General features: G+C 43.2%; 1 long non-coding RNA gene across 1 annotated transcript; it reads right to left on the reverse strand.

Annotated features, from left to right (window-relative positions):
• Positions 1 to 8,272: 8,272 nt before the first annotated feature.
• LOC144826387 (uncharacterized) lies at positions 8,273 to 9,529 on the reverse strand. Its single transcript, XR_013609813.1, has 2 exons — positions 9,440 to 9,529; positions 8,273 to 8,476 (listed from the first exon to the last, which is right to left on the reverse strand). It is a non-coding gene; the product is annotated as an uncharacterized LOC144826387 (long non-coding RNA).
• Between the last annotated feature and the right edge of the window lie 5,137 nt (positions 9,530 to 14,666).

A 14,666-nucleotide genomic window follows, 5' to 3' on the forward strand; every position in this document is an offset into this window, starting at 1 on the left:
ACGCTTCTCCCTACAAAACATTAGCACTTATAGTTGCCTTCCTTATTAATAAATGGAGGTACATAAAAATAAAGAAAATACATAGAGAAAAGGTACTTGAAGTTGTGTCAATAAATATATATATAGGCACTTGTATTATATATATTGTTTATACATGGTTGGAAACTTGAGTACTTAGAGCATTTAAGCCGTTATTATAATTTTTTGTGAATCTCATGTTATGCTTTTCCTTGATAATATTTTCTGGAAATCTGGAGATTCTTGGGTCATAATTTAAATATTATGGGTATAACACACATATAACTTTTATTTGACCCAGTAAATGTACTCACATTAGGTCCTTCCACTATGTCTTTTCATTGGCTGCACTGCACTTGCACTTTAAAAAGCGATTGGAAATGCCTGTAAGCTGTCATGTGATCAAGGGAGAGATCTCCCGAAATGCGTTATGCCCTGCACTGGCTGAAAAAAGAATGCACTTAAAATATTGGGTCCACGCTCATCTGTTTGTGCGAAATTTGGAGTGAAGGCATGTTGGGAGTGATATATATATATATATATATATATATATATATATATATATATTACCTACTGGCGGTCGCCAGTAGGTATATTACCTACTGGCGGTCGCCAGTAGGTATATATAGTTAGGATTTTTTCTCTATGGGTTTTTTGAAAATTCTATGTCTAATAACTTTGGCGTTTGTGGACGGAATTGGCTGAAATTTTCAGGAAAATGGCACATTTTGTTTCTGAGCAGCCCTTGAAAATTTGGGGGGGGTTCGTCCAGTGGGGGCCGAGAAAAAAGGGGGGTCCCAAAACGTGTTTTTAACATTGAGTTTTCCATAGGGCGGTTGGCCTCACTTTTAGCCCGAACGGCTGAATGGATTTGCACGAAACTTGGCAAAATTGTAGGGACTGGTAGCCCGATGTGCCTTTTGTAGGTCTCAATATATGTGCTCCAGTGGATTTTGAGAAATTAACGTTTTAAAAAAGATATATATCTGTAACAGCGGACCGGTTAGCGCTCTGGTTCGCGGACTTTTCGCGCAACGGAGCTTTGTGAAGCGAAGCTGATTGGTTCTCCGGCGTCTGTCAACATTCCAAACAGTCCGTAGCGGCCGCCATCTTGTCTCTCGGTAGGATCGAGAGACAAGAGGAGGTCAAAACAAAGGGGGAAATAACTATAAGGGGGCATAGTAGATCCTCGCTGACCCCCTAGGTTTGATGTGGAGGTTTTAAAAGGGCCCCGCGGGGCAAACAAAAATAATAAAAATAATAATTGAACGGCTGAATGGATTTGCACGAAACTTGGCAAAATATTAGGGACTGGTAGCCCGATGTGCCTTTGCTAGGTCTCAATATATGTGCTCCAGTGGATTTTGAGAAATTAACGTTCAAAAAAAGATATATATCTGTAACAGCGCTCCGCTTCGCGTAACGGAGGTTTGCGAAGCTGATTGGTCATTCTGTCACTGGGCTATAGTTGGGCTACATCTGGCTGATATTTGGGCTACATTTGTTTTTTTGTGTGTCTGGCGGCCATCTTTGGGCTACATTGGGCTACATTGGGCTTCATTGGGCTACATTCGGCTAATTAGCAAATAGCTCATCGCAAACTAGGAATGGTAAAGAATCGCTATTTATTCCTTAAAGTTCGCTATTTAGGAAATGCAAATAACTTTGATGATACATATGGCGGTTCATCTCTAACAAGATAAGAAGCATAGGGATAGATTTATGATGACTGGCGCATCACCAGGGATGTGTTAGTCATTCTGTGCCGCTGTTCCGTCACCTATGGTGTGCTGCATTTACAATGCGGCGCATCACGGGGCAAAAACAGCACAGATGCGTGATGTATCTGTGCCGTAAAGGTGGCGCATTGCTGGAGTTGTATCGCAAGTGTGATGAAGGTCCAGCAAGGGTCGGGGGTGCCCCTGTCGCAGGGTTTCTGTTCTCACACAGAACTGTGGACAGAGGATTGGAACCTCGGCGAATTAGGGTGTCCCAAAACTCACGTTAGTAATCAAAAACTATTTAGCAAGCTAGGTACAGTGTCACATTGGATATAACAAACTCTCAATGTTTAGACAATCCAGAATATGAACTTATAGTACCTCAGGATACGTGGAACTCATGAACAGTCGGTCGTTATATATTTCTTAGAAACCAGAACATGGAGTTAAGAAGAACACATGTGTATTTGAAATGTTTATTTACTAATGCCGTCTTCTCAGGCGTAGTACCTTAGATAATAAAAGTACACATATTATCAGTAGCAAAATTACCAGCATAGTTACTAGTACATAAAAAGCGAATGGTGACAGTATGTTAACATGCTGTAAATGAATAAGAGTTAGCAACACTTATAAGCAGCCGCGGGCCGTGGAGGGAGTTACGGTGAGGCAGGGAGGCGGGGAGGGGGAGAAGCAGGGTGGAGAATACAAGTACACATATTATCAGTAGCAAAATTACCAGCATAGTTACTAGTACATAAAAAGTGAATGGTGATAGTATGTTAACATGCTGTAAATGAATAAGAGTTAGCAACACTTATAAGCAGCCGCGGGCCGTGGAGGGAGTTACGGTGGGGCAGGGAGGCGGGGAGGGGGAGGGGCAAGGTAGAGAGGGCTCCACCCTGCTTCTCCCCCTCCCCGCCTCCCTGCCTCACCGTAACTCCCTCCACGGCCCGCGGCTGCTTATATCTCACCCTCCCTAATACACATATTATATTATTTGCTAAGAAGGTCTCTTTGTGTTGGTTTAGGGCGTGCCCATACTTTAGTGTCTTAGATTTGAAGGAATCACATCAGCATACACCAGCTCTCTCTTCATGTGAACCGCATCAACTGTTGTGTATGTGTGTTCGGCAAAGCAATATAAAACCCGCCTCATGCCCAGAATTGGCAGAAGTTGCACTTATGTTATGAGTATGAAGTCGTGGAGATCAGACCTCATAACAATTCTGTATCGTGTTGTTCTTGAAACTTTAGCACTCGCTGTACAGATATAGTTTAACAAGTAAAGCAGATAGTAGACCAATAACATATTATTCTCATGTAAACCACGATGAACTACTAGGTGGAAAGCTAAAGCAACAACTAAATGTCGTGTGCAGAAGTTGCAAAAAAGGAAAAATGGCGTTTAAACCGGTAATGAGCCCATGCTAACTTAACACGGTGTAAAGATATCCAGGACCTAGATGACACCTCCTCATGATCCGGAAACGAACTGAATAAGATAATAGAAGTGCCATCTCATGAGAGCAGATTGCAAGTTTATATGTGGACGGTCCGCAAGGTAAAGCATTAAAAACTAGGAAAATTCAATGCTAAAGAAAAATAAAACAGCCAAGTACTTTATCGAGTCTTAAGCCAATAGGCAAGGTAAATAATAAAAACTTGACAATTAAGTCAATGAATTGTCAATGAAATGCTAGTACTCAGCATATGAAACATGAAAAAGGTCTATGACATAACTGTGTATGCAAAATAAGCTGCAACAGCCTCCAACAGGAAGTCACCGTCTTCATCCGAAAACAGTTCAGCCATCCAATTTAAAAGCGGAAAAGAACATACGTGCTCTCCCAGCACCGGATCCTCTATCACCATCAGAGGACAGCTCGGTGGGTTTTCAAGAAAGCTGTGTTCCAAGAAAGACTGTGCTGCCGCCAGTAAATTCCAGGGACCAAGTAGTCCATGCATCAATGCCACAGCCATAATCCTTTCGCCAGGACAAATCAACTCGTGAGTAATGATAGGAGTCATCAGCTGATTAAAGTCGACGTCAGGAGAAACCGGTCCGCAGAGACACAAATCAATGGCCCAATCGAAATCACAGGTCAGGCAGTGAAATACAGGCTGGACACAGGTGAAGTAGGAGAACCGAAAAGATAATCCATATGCCGTGCTTAATATCGCCAACGGCATTGTGCCATAATATTCTAGCATGCGATTGCGGAACAGTGTCAGCAGCTGCAGGGTCGGAGGTTGCATAGGAGGGACATCCATATTTAAAAATGTAAAAAAGCACAAGAGCGTCCGCTGGTAATGCAAGTAAAAATGCAATCCACGAACCAGAGTGGAGAAAATGGAATGAAAGGGAGCAGGGATGACTCCAAAGATTTTCTCAAATGAAGTCACGAGACCACTGGTAACAACTTTAAAAAAGTGTGCCAGGGATTTTGTGGAGGATGCGTTAAAGATAGTCGGAAACATGTTGCTGAAATTGAAAGGCAAACCTGTGTACGGGTGTTCGCTATGTGAAGTACGAAAGTTTCACGGGCCGAACTCAAGGCCACCTCTCTCTGAGACAACAGAGCTCTTATTCTTGTCATGCCGTTGAAACGTGTCCCAAGGTTGGTATTTGTGGCCAGATTGAAAACTCCCTATGTTCATGTGTGGGAGGAAATAGAACATTTCTGCAGCAAATAACCCGTTCACTTACTGTTACGATAAAAGGAATACTTTTAATTAACTCAGAACAATCTTCATTATTGAGCATCAAATAACTACCATTTTCCAACAACTTGAACGTGGGGATGATAGCAGGAACTGGCGTGCCTTGCAACACGCAAGCCATATTTGGTCGGTGTTTGTTGCATGAATCGTGTAACTGTATGTGCCTACACATTAGTGAATGATCTGGCGTCTCAGTGCATTCCTCTCCATTCAGATAAACTTCTTGATCATCTTTGAAACATCTGTATGTGTATGGAAGCGACCAGACCTCATGAACAAAAGCACTACCTAAAGGTTCATAAAGACCTATTGGTATATATTTCATACAATTTGAAAACTTATATAAAGCAAAAGGCAGCGTTATTAAACCGTGGATAAGGCATGTTGCCAAAAAACCCGCAATCCTCTGCTGATGATGTCACTGAGCATGTCATGAATGATGTAATATGTGACATCATCAGTAGTGGATTATGGGTAATAGTATCTCTAGTTTACTCCCCTATAGCTGTCTTTCTTTTAACATAAGTGTGTGTTTCCTTCCCTTATACTTACTGTTTTTGGTTCGCTTCCAGTTCGCGTACCAGCGAGCGAACTAGGAAGCGAACTAAGAGAAATAGAGGTTGGCACAGTTCCAAATATTGTACCAATTTTTTAATAACGGGGAGGTAGTTCTGAAAAGAACTTTTTTTTTTATTTTTCTGAACATTTTTTTAATGTTTTTGAATTTTTCGGAACAGTTTTATATTTTTTTGGGTTTTTCTTGGAGGGGGCAATGAAAACGATTCATTGTAAAGGGCTCAACAGGAGCAACAAAACAAAAAAATGAAGTATTTATTATTTTGGGCGTTTCGGACAAACTTGCATATGATAGTCAATAGCTCTGTTGATCAGAGTGATGCTTCTTTCTCCGTAGGAAATGAATCCATCGCAAAATACGCAGGTGTGTTTTACTTCACCAAATCTCATTTGTATATTTGGCACCATCTCCCTGCCCTCTGGTCCCGTTACTTCCGGTACAACAGATCTTCTGGCCATAATAGGGAGATTATCTAGGTCGTTCCGAAACTGTGCAGCACTGTAGTTGTTAGGATGCCACCTAGTCATATGGCGATGCATTGTGTAGTTTCCGAAACTGTATTTTTTGTCGGTCCCTCTGGACAGTCTATCTTGACATATAAGGCAAGTTACGTATCTTGCATTTACTTTTTTCTGACCTTTGGGAATTTTAAAAAATTGCCAAATGAAGTTTTCTTTCCGGTGAGACGTCTTGGGCTGCTCAGGCAAAAACTGCCTCTCTTCGTGCTCGTCCTCCTGTTCCTCTTCTTCTTCTTCTTGTTGAATTACAACTTGAGCAGGTGGTCCACTCTTCCTTGGATGTGGTGGAGGTGGTGGGGAAGCACCAGCTGAAGCTACTAAAGAAGCCATTGCTCAGTGATCACAAAGGGTCTTTCTCTCACAATGATGAAAGTCAGAGTGAGGAAAGAAGGAGGGATTTTCATCATTTGGGAAAAACAAGAGTTCTCAACCAATCAAAAGTGTTCATTTTAGATTATATGACCTAGTCTTACATCATTAGGAAACCAAAAGTGAAATGAACCAATGAAAAGTGTTATTACCAAGTCACATGACTTGCTGTGTTTACGTTAAGCGCTTTGCAGGGCCTCCCGGTTTGCTTCCAGAAACCTGCGCTTTGGCACTCGCTTCGCGTACCAGTTCGCTAACGTAGCACGTCATATGACGTATCACGCGACAACGTGGAACGTCATGCGGACGGGAGGCGTCACGATGTTGTTTTCTAACGCGGCACTTGCGGTAAAGAAACGTTTACCGGCTCGCGGTCTATTTCGCGGCATCAAGGTCAGCTAACGGGAAGCTTCCCGATTCGCGAAGCGGGAACGAAGAAAAAAAAATATTTAAAAAAAAAATTATTCATAAACATATAAAATATATTTTTGGATTTAAAGAAGAATACATTTTACAGCTACAGATATTAGCTGTTAAAAAAACAATGAAATTCACAGAAAAAACCATAGGTTATAGACCATATATAGTTAGGAATTAGCATTTACAAAACCTTGAAAATTCACTGAAAAAACCATAGGTTATAGACCATATATAGTTAGGAATTAGCATTTAGAAAACCTTATTTTACTCACACAAAACCATTGAAATTCCATATATAGTTAGTTGCACTAACTATATATCGCGCACCCGCAATCCACTGCTGATGATGTCACATATTACATCATTCATGACATGGTCAGTGACATCACTGATGACATCACTGATGACAACATCCAGTGATTACGTGTTTCTGTAAAGTTTAAATATGTTTTACATATTGAAGAATGAGTGGATGTATAAGTGTCTGAATGAAGGTTTTAGTAGGTGCGTGATTGACTGTATGAGTGAGTGATTAAATGCGTCTTACTGAATGCACGGGTTAGTGACTAAACTGTCTGAAAGTGTGCATCAGTATGTCTGTTGTTGTGCAAGCTGCTGCATGTGTTGATCAGTAGCTATATAAGTAGCTATATGGGTTATTGATTGGTTGCACAAGTATTTGTATGGGAGACTGAGTGTGTGTATGGCTGGCTGGGAGGTGTGTGACTCTGTGCAGATCAATGTGTACTTGTATCAGTGATTCTATAAGAGAGTAAGTATGTGTTAGTATATGTTTCAAAAATGTAAGGTGTTCTGTGTTTAACTGTATAGATGAGAAAATGGAAGTGTGATTGATTCTTTTCAGGACTGACTAGGTGTGTGAGTAACTCCATGGATGAGTGGCAGAGTGTGAGTGTCTGTATAGGTGTATGAGTGCATATGATAGTGTTGTAAAGATGAGTGATTGTATGTATGAATGATTGTATGAGTGAATGTGTGTGTAGACATAGGAATCAGTGAGTGCGTATGTAGTAACTAGTATTGGTGTGTCAATGGTTTCAAAAATTATACTCTCTATTTAACACTGGGTGTAATAGAGGTTATATTAGAGTGTGAGGAGATGCATTGTATTATCACATGAATGATATCATCAGTGATGTGATCATTGATGTCAAGTGAGATGTCATCAGTGATGTCATTTGAGATGTCATCAGTGATGTCATCAGTGATGTCACTGACCATGTCATGAATGATGTAATATGTGACATCATCAGCAGTGGATTGCGGGTGCGCGATATATAGTTAGTGCAACTAACTATATATGGAATTTCAATGGTTTTGTGTGAGTAAAATAAGGTTTTCTAAATGCTAATTCCTAACTATATATGGTCTATAACCTATGGTTTTTTCAGTGAATTTTCAAGGTTTTGTAAATGCTAATTCCTAACTATATATGGTCTATAACCTATGGTTTTTTCTGTGAATATTATATATAGTTAGGATTTTTTCTCTATGGGATTTTTGAAAATTCTATGTCTAATAACTTTGGCGTTTGTGGACGGAATTGGCTGAAATTTTCAGGAAAATGGAACATTTTGTTTCTGAGCAGCCCCTGAAAATTTGGGGGGGTTTGTCAAGGGGGGGCCGAGAAAAAAGGGGGGTCCCAAAACGTGTTTTTAACATTGAGTTTTCCATAGGGCGGTTGGCCTCACTTTTAGCCCGAACGGCTCAATGGATTTGCACGAAACTTGGCAAAATTGTAGGGACTGGTAGCCCGATGTGCCTTTGCTAGGTCTCAATCTGTTGGTAGCAAGGACCCCCTGATACGGATCAATATCCTGGGACAGGGTAAACACTGTGTGAAAAATAACAATCCCAGGCATACAGTACAAAAGTTAACACAATAGATTGAACAAACAAACTAGTTCAGTTTAGAAAAAATACATATTTTTAATTGGATTAAAAAGAAACAGTTAAAATTCAATACATTGCTCAAAATTGATAAAAATAACCATATAATGATACATATGTGTTCACAAATGAAAATTTAAAAAGAGGTTAGATGGCATCCGGTCGACGCGTTTCGACATATAAATTATGTCTTCATCAGGACTTATACCATCAAAATTCTGTAAAAAATCAGAACATGATTTTAATATTCTTATATTCCTATCGTGACAAATAACAACTGAACTAGTTAACGGTTTGTTACACCATTCTATTGGTAAGAATATAGTATTCTATTCACATTCCTGATATACTGCTTTATATAAACATTTAAGACCTATGCGTATACAGACACATTTGTTTTTAAAAAAATAGTTTTCTTGGGATGGTGTGATTAATGTTCGTAAATCTGGCAGGGGAGACCTGACCATCCACTCTATATCCCAATCATGGAAGAACATACCCAACGCAACTAAAGGCATGTTAAGAGGTTAATACAATAGTAACCAGGCCCTTTTTAATGAACATTTCAACCTAGAGAGATAAATCAGATACATCTTGCACTATGTATGTTTCACAACTAAGTATAGTTGAAGACAGTACTAATTTCTAAAAAATCACGTAATTGCTTGGTAGAAAAAGAAAAGGAAATGAAACAGACAGAAAGTGGAGAATACTGATTGAGACACTCCTAAATTCAATAGTATTAAATATCTCCATTGGTTATGTCCAAAGCACTATTGATTTCTAGAGATCAATGGGGAGGTGCTCATAATAAACATCACGTGTTAAGTTGACTAATCCCAATCAAACACATGTTCTCATATTAATTATTGTGAAAAACTGCTATAACTCCTATTTAAATTACGCACCAAATGCACGTTATTAAAATATAGTTTTCTTACCCAAGTAGTCTTTTTATCCTTGATTCATATCTACTAGGACTATGATGAGTTTATATAGTAGGGTTATTATGACCCAGGGTGTAATCACGTCCCTACAAGTAGATAACATGCTTGCATTAATGGCGTGCTAATCACGTCCCTACAAGTAGATAACATGCTTGCATTAATGACGCGCTAATACTATTTATTTTTTAATTTTACTAAAGGGGAGCAAACACACTTTAACATTAATTCTCTTACCTTATATTAATTTTTAGTATGCCTTTATTCTGGGGTCTAGTTGGCCGGGACGGCACCACCGTAGAACATTAGTTTATTAAAGGTATCCTACCAAAAGATACGCAGAACACATTAAAATGGATGAACCTGAAGTATGTGATCATATTACACTATCACTACTTGCTAGGTCTCAATATATGTGCTTCAGTGGATTTTGAGAAATTAATGTTCAAAAAAAGATATATATCTGTAGCAGCGGACTGGGCAGCGCTCCGCTACGCGTACTTTTCGCGCAACGGAGCTTTGTGAAGCGAAGCTGATTGGTTCTCCGGCGTCTGTCAACATTCCAAACAGTCCGTAGCGGCCGCCATCTTGTCTCTCGGTAGGATCGAGAGACAAGAGGAGGCCAAAGCGAAGGGGCAAATGACCATAAGGGGGCATAGTACATTGTCGCTCACCCCCTAGGTTTGATGTGGAGGTTTTAAAAGGGCCCCGCGGGGCAAAAAAAAATAAACATAATAATAATCGAACAGCTGAATGGATTTGCACGAAACTTGGCAAAATTGTAGGGACTGGTAGCCCGATGTGCCTTTGCTAGATCTCAATATATGTGCTTCAGTGGATTTTGAGAAATTAATGTTCAAAAAAAGGTATATATCTGTAACAGCGGACTGGGCAGCGCTCCGCTACGCGTACTTTTCGCGCAACGGAGCTTTGTGAAGCGAAGCTGATTGGTTCTCCGGCGTCTGTCAACATTCCAAACAGTCCGTAGCGGCCGCCATCTTGTCTCTCGGTAGGATCGAGAGACAAGAGGAGGCCAAAGCGAAGGGGCAAATGACCATAAGGGGGCATAGTACATTGTCGCTCACCCCCTAGGTTTGATGTGGAGGTTTTAAAAGGGCCCCGCGGGGCAAAAAAAATATAAAAATAATAATAATCGAACAGCTGAATGGATTTGCACGAAACTTGGCAAAATTGTAGGGACTGGTAGCCCGATGTGCCTTTGCTAGATCTCAATATATGTGCTCCAGTGGATTTTGAGAAATTAACGTTCAAAAAAAGGTATATATCTGTAACAGCGCACCGCTTCGCGTACTTTTCGCGTTACGGAGCTTTGCGAAGCGAAGCTGATTGGCTCTCCGGTGTCTGTAAACATTCCAAACAGTCCGTAGCGGCCGCCATCTTGTCTCTCGGTAGGATCGAACAGCTGAATGGATTTGCACGAAACTTGGCAAAATTGTAGGGACTGGTAGCCCGATGTGCCTTTGCTAGGTCTCAATATATGTGCTTCAGTGCATTTTGAGAAATTAACGTTCAGAAACAAGATATATATCTGTAACTGCGCTCCGCTTCGCGGAGATAAAATTATATGTGTATTACCTAGCTGTTGCTAACACCAGTTAGCGACGGCTAGTAGAAGATAGCGACCATCTTGGGCCCCACTTTGCATGTGAGTGATATTTATCACTAATGACATGCAAAGTGGGCATGCCAAGATGTTAGCGACTGGAAACAGTCGCTAACATCGCTATCTCCTATTATCAACTTTTGGAAATATTCGAGATAAGGGCGAATATCTCCAAAAGCTACCACCTGCCCTGAGCAGTTCTTAGCCATGTTATCCAATGGGAGGTGGATAACATGGCTAAGAGCATTAGCTCGGTAATGCATGAATATCGCTGAGTTTTCAGCGATATTAATGCATTGCGGTCGTTTTTTATCGTATTTCCGATAAACCTTGATAATAGCAAGGTTTATCTGCGATAATTTCTGACGGTAAAAAAATCGTTGCTAAGCATCGTTAGGGATAAATATCGCTTAACTTTGGTAATATGCCCCAACGTCTGTTAACGTTCGATTCGAAGGAAATCAGGAAGTGTTGAAAAACATTGTCTGCGCCATCTTGTCTTTTTTCAAATGCCACACTTTTGTCGTGCACGGCAGCCATTTTAGATGCCTTGACCAGACCCACTCTGTGCACGCTGTCGATCCTTAGCATGGCTCCCCACCCTCGCAAGCATCTCCCCCAGGCAGTGGTCACCCCCGCTCTCTGTCTTATGCATGGGTAATAAACCTCCCCCATCTGCGCTGCTGTTCCCTGAGAATCACACCCTGTGCCCGCCCGACACCTCCCTTTCGCCCTATTCACTACCGCACCCTCTGACACTCCTTTTCCTCTGTGTCCGATTGTCCAGGCTGGTCCTAGGGTATCAGCTAGCCCTGCAGATGTAGTTTATGGCCACAGCTGTAAAGAATCACCCCTCTTCAAAGGAGTTATAGTAGATCAAGGCCCACACTCGATGAGATCCGTCACAGCAGAAGCGTTGCTATTATCTGAAAACCATCCTGTATTGTGATTGGGGAGGGGACCGAGCCTGAAGCGGAAGATTCCAGGGATGACTGTTTGTACATCAAAGTTTTTACAATTATGTGTCACATTAAAAATATATAGCACTCCGACAAAGTAGTAAGATTATAAAACTTTAATAATTTATAAATATATACAAGAAAACAAAAATAGTAATAACATATAAACATTTTTAGGGAAAAACAACGAAGTAGCGGTCGGCTGTGCGAATAGTCCCAACGCAGCACAACGTCCAGATTTCCGGCGTGGGGCGTCGCGGGGGGTGGGTCATCAGTAGCAAACAGTTGTGCGAATAGTTCCAAGGCAGCAGAACGCGCCTGAAATCTAGATGACACGAAAGTGATGTCTAGTAAGTTGCCACCCAGCAAATAACGGCATGGGGCGTCGCGGGGGGTGGGTCATCAGTAGCAAACTGTTGCGCGAATAGTTCCAAGGCAGCAGAACGATGGCACCAAGGTGATGTCCAGTAATTTGCCGCACTGGTTTTGGTATCCTACAATGCTGCTCCGAATAACGGCGTGGAGCGCCCCGGGGGAGGCGGCGTGGACGGGCCTCTCCAGGTGGAGTGTCATCTGTTGTAGTGGGGCGCCCCTTTACCGTTTCAGTTGCCATTCCGTCCGTTTTTGGTCCACTGTGTCAAAAGCCGCAATTCAGCTGAGTTGCGCCCACTCTTGCGGTGCAGCGATAGGCGGCTGTCACAGGACTCTCAAAATGGCGGCAGGCTGTTTCCTTTTTGGGCCTGGTCCACTGAAATGGCCCTGGGACACCTTGGAAATCGGACGCTTGTCTGCTAGGTCTTGGACCCCATTCTCGAAAGCGTCCCCTCCGCTTTGAGAATTCATCAAAAGTTTTGGGGGCTCCGACTCCTGCAGGCTTCTGGTGGGGAGCGGCTGCCATGATTGCTCGCGGAATGACCACGACGGAGCCACGAGATGGTGGTGCTTTCATGCTGACGCCAGCTTCAGTCTGAAACATCCAGAAACAAGGTGGGGCTTTCATCGTTTGGGAAAAAAAAAAAGTTTTCATCCTATGAAAAGTGTTGTTTTTAGGTCACATGATCATGCCTTCCATCATTAGGAAACCAAAAGTAAAATGAACCAATGAAAAGTTTTATAAACAAGTCACATGACCTGTTATGCGGCATAGGGTATAAAATGCGGAGAAAATACGTTGGCACGTGAGGCGGCGTCAGTAGCGGACCGATGTGCGAATAGGCCGAAGGCAACACAACGCGCCAAGATCCGGATGGCACCGAGGTGGTGTCCAGCAAGTTGCAGCACTGGTGTGGCCATCCTACAATGCTGAAAGTCGGCGTGGGGCGCCCCGTTGGCCTGTGAGTTTGCGTCAGTAGCGGACCGATGTGCGAATAGGCCGAAGGCAGCACAACGCGCCAAGATCCGGATGGCACCGAGGTGGTGTCTAGTAAGTTGCCGCACTGGTGTGGCTATCCAACAATGCTGAAAGTCGGCGTGGGGCGCCCCGTTGGCCTGTGAGTTTGCGTCAGTAGCGGACCGATGTGCGAATAGGCCGAAGGCAGCACAACGCGCCAAGATCCGGATGGCACCGAGGTGGTGTCTAGTAAGTTGCCGCACTGGTGTGGCCATCCTACAATGCTGAAAGTCGGCGTGGGGCGCCCCGTTGGCCTGTGAGATGGCGTCAGTAGCGGACCGATGTGCGAATGGGGCCAAAGGCAGCGCAACAATATTTTCTGATTTGAAGACACCACAAGGCGCTGAGATGCCAAGATCCGGATGGCACCGAGGTGGTGTCTAGCAAGTTGTGGCACTGGTGTGGCCATCGTACAATGGTAAAAGTCGGCGTGGGGCGCCCTGTTGGCCTGTGAGATGGTGTCAGTAGCGGACTGATGTGTGAATGGGGCCAAAGGCAGCGCAACAATATTTTCTACTATATTTTCGGAGTAGAAGACACCACAAGGCGCTGAGATGCCAAGATCCGGATGGCACCGAGGTGATGTGTAAGTTGCGGACCGATGTGCGAATGGGGCCAAAGGCAGCTCAACAAAATTTTCTGAAGAGAATACACCACAAGGCGCTGAGATGCCAAGATCCGGATGGCACCGAGGTGATGTCTAAGTTGCGGACCGATGTGCGAATGGGGCCAAAGGTAGCGTAACAAGATTTTCTGTATGGAAGATACCACTAGGCGTTGAGATGCCAAGATTCGGATGGCACCGAGGTGATGTCTAGCAAGTTGTGCCACTGGTGTGGCCATCGTACAATGGTAAAAGTCGGCGTGGGGCGCCCTATTGGCCTGTGAGATGGTGTCAGTAGCGGACTGATGTGCGAATGGGGCCAAAGGCAGCGCAACAATATTTTCTGACTGACACCACAAGGCGCTGAGATGCCAAGATCCGGATGGCATCGAGGTGATGTCGAAGTTGCGGACTGATGTGCGAATGGGGCCAAAGGCAGCGTAACAATATTTTCTGTATGGAAGATACCACTAGGCGTTGAGATGCCAAGATTCGGATGGCACCGAGGTGATGTCTAGCAAGTTGGTGTGGTCATCCTACAATGCTGAAACTCGGCGTGGGTCACCCCATTAGCCTGTGAGATGGCGTCAGTAGCGGACCGATGTGCGAATAGGCCGAAGGCAGCACAACGCACCAAGATCCGGATGTCACCGTGGTGGTTTCATAGTTGAGAGGCACTTCATCTGCAGTGGGGCGCCGAGATCCGGATGGCACCGAGGTGATGTCTAGCAAGTTGCTGTACTTGTGTGGTCATCCTACAATGCTGAAACTCGGCGTGGGTCGCCCCATTAGCCTGTGAGATAGCTGTTCTTTGGATTTGGGCCTGGTCCACTAAAATGGCCCTGGGACACCTAAGAACTCGAACGCTCGATTTTTTTTTCCTTTCC

The sequence above is a fragment of the Lissotriton helveticus genome, chromosome 3_2 (genome assembly GCF_964261635.1).
Source record: "Lissotriton helveticus chromosome 3_2, aLisHel1.1, whole genome shotgun sequence".
Lineage (NCBI taxonomy): Eukaryota > Metazoa > Chordata > Amphibia > Caudata > Salamandridae > Lissotriton > Lissotriton helveticus.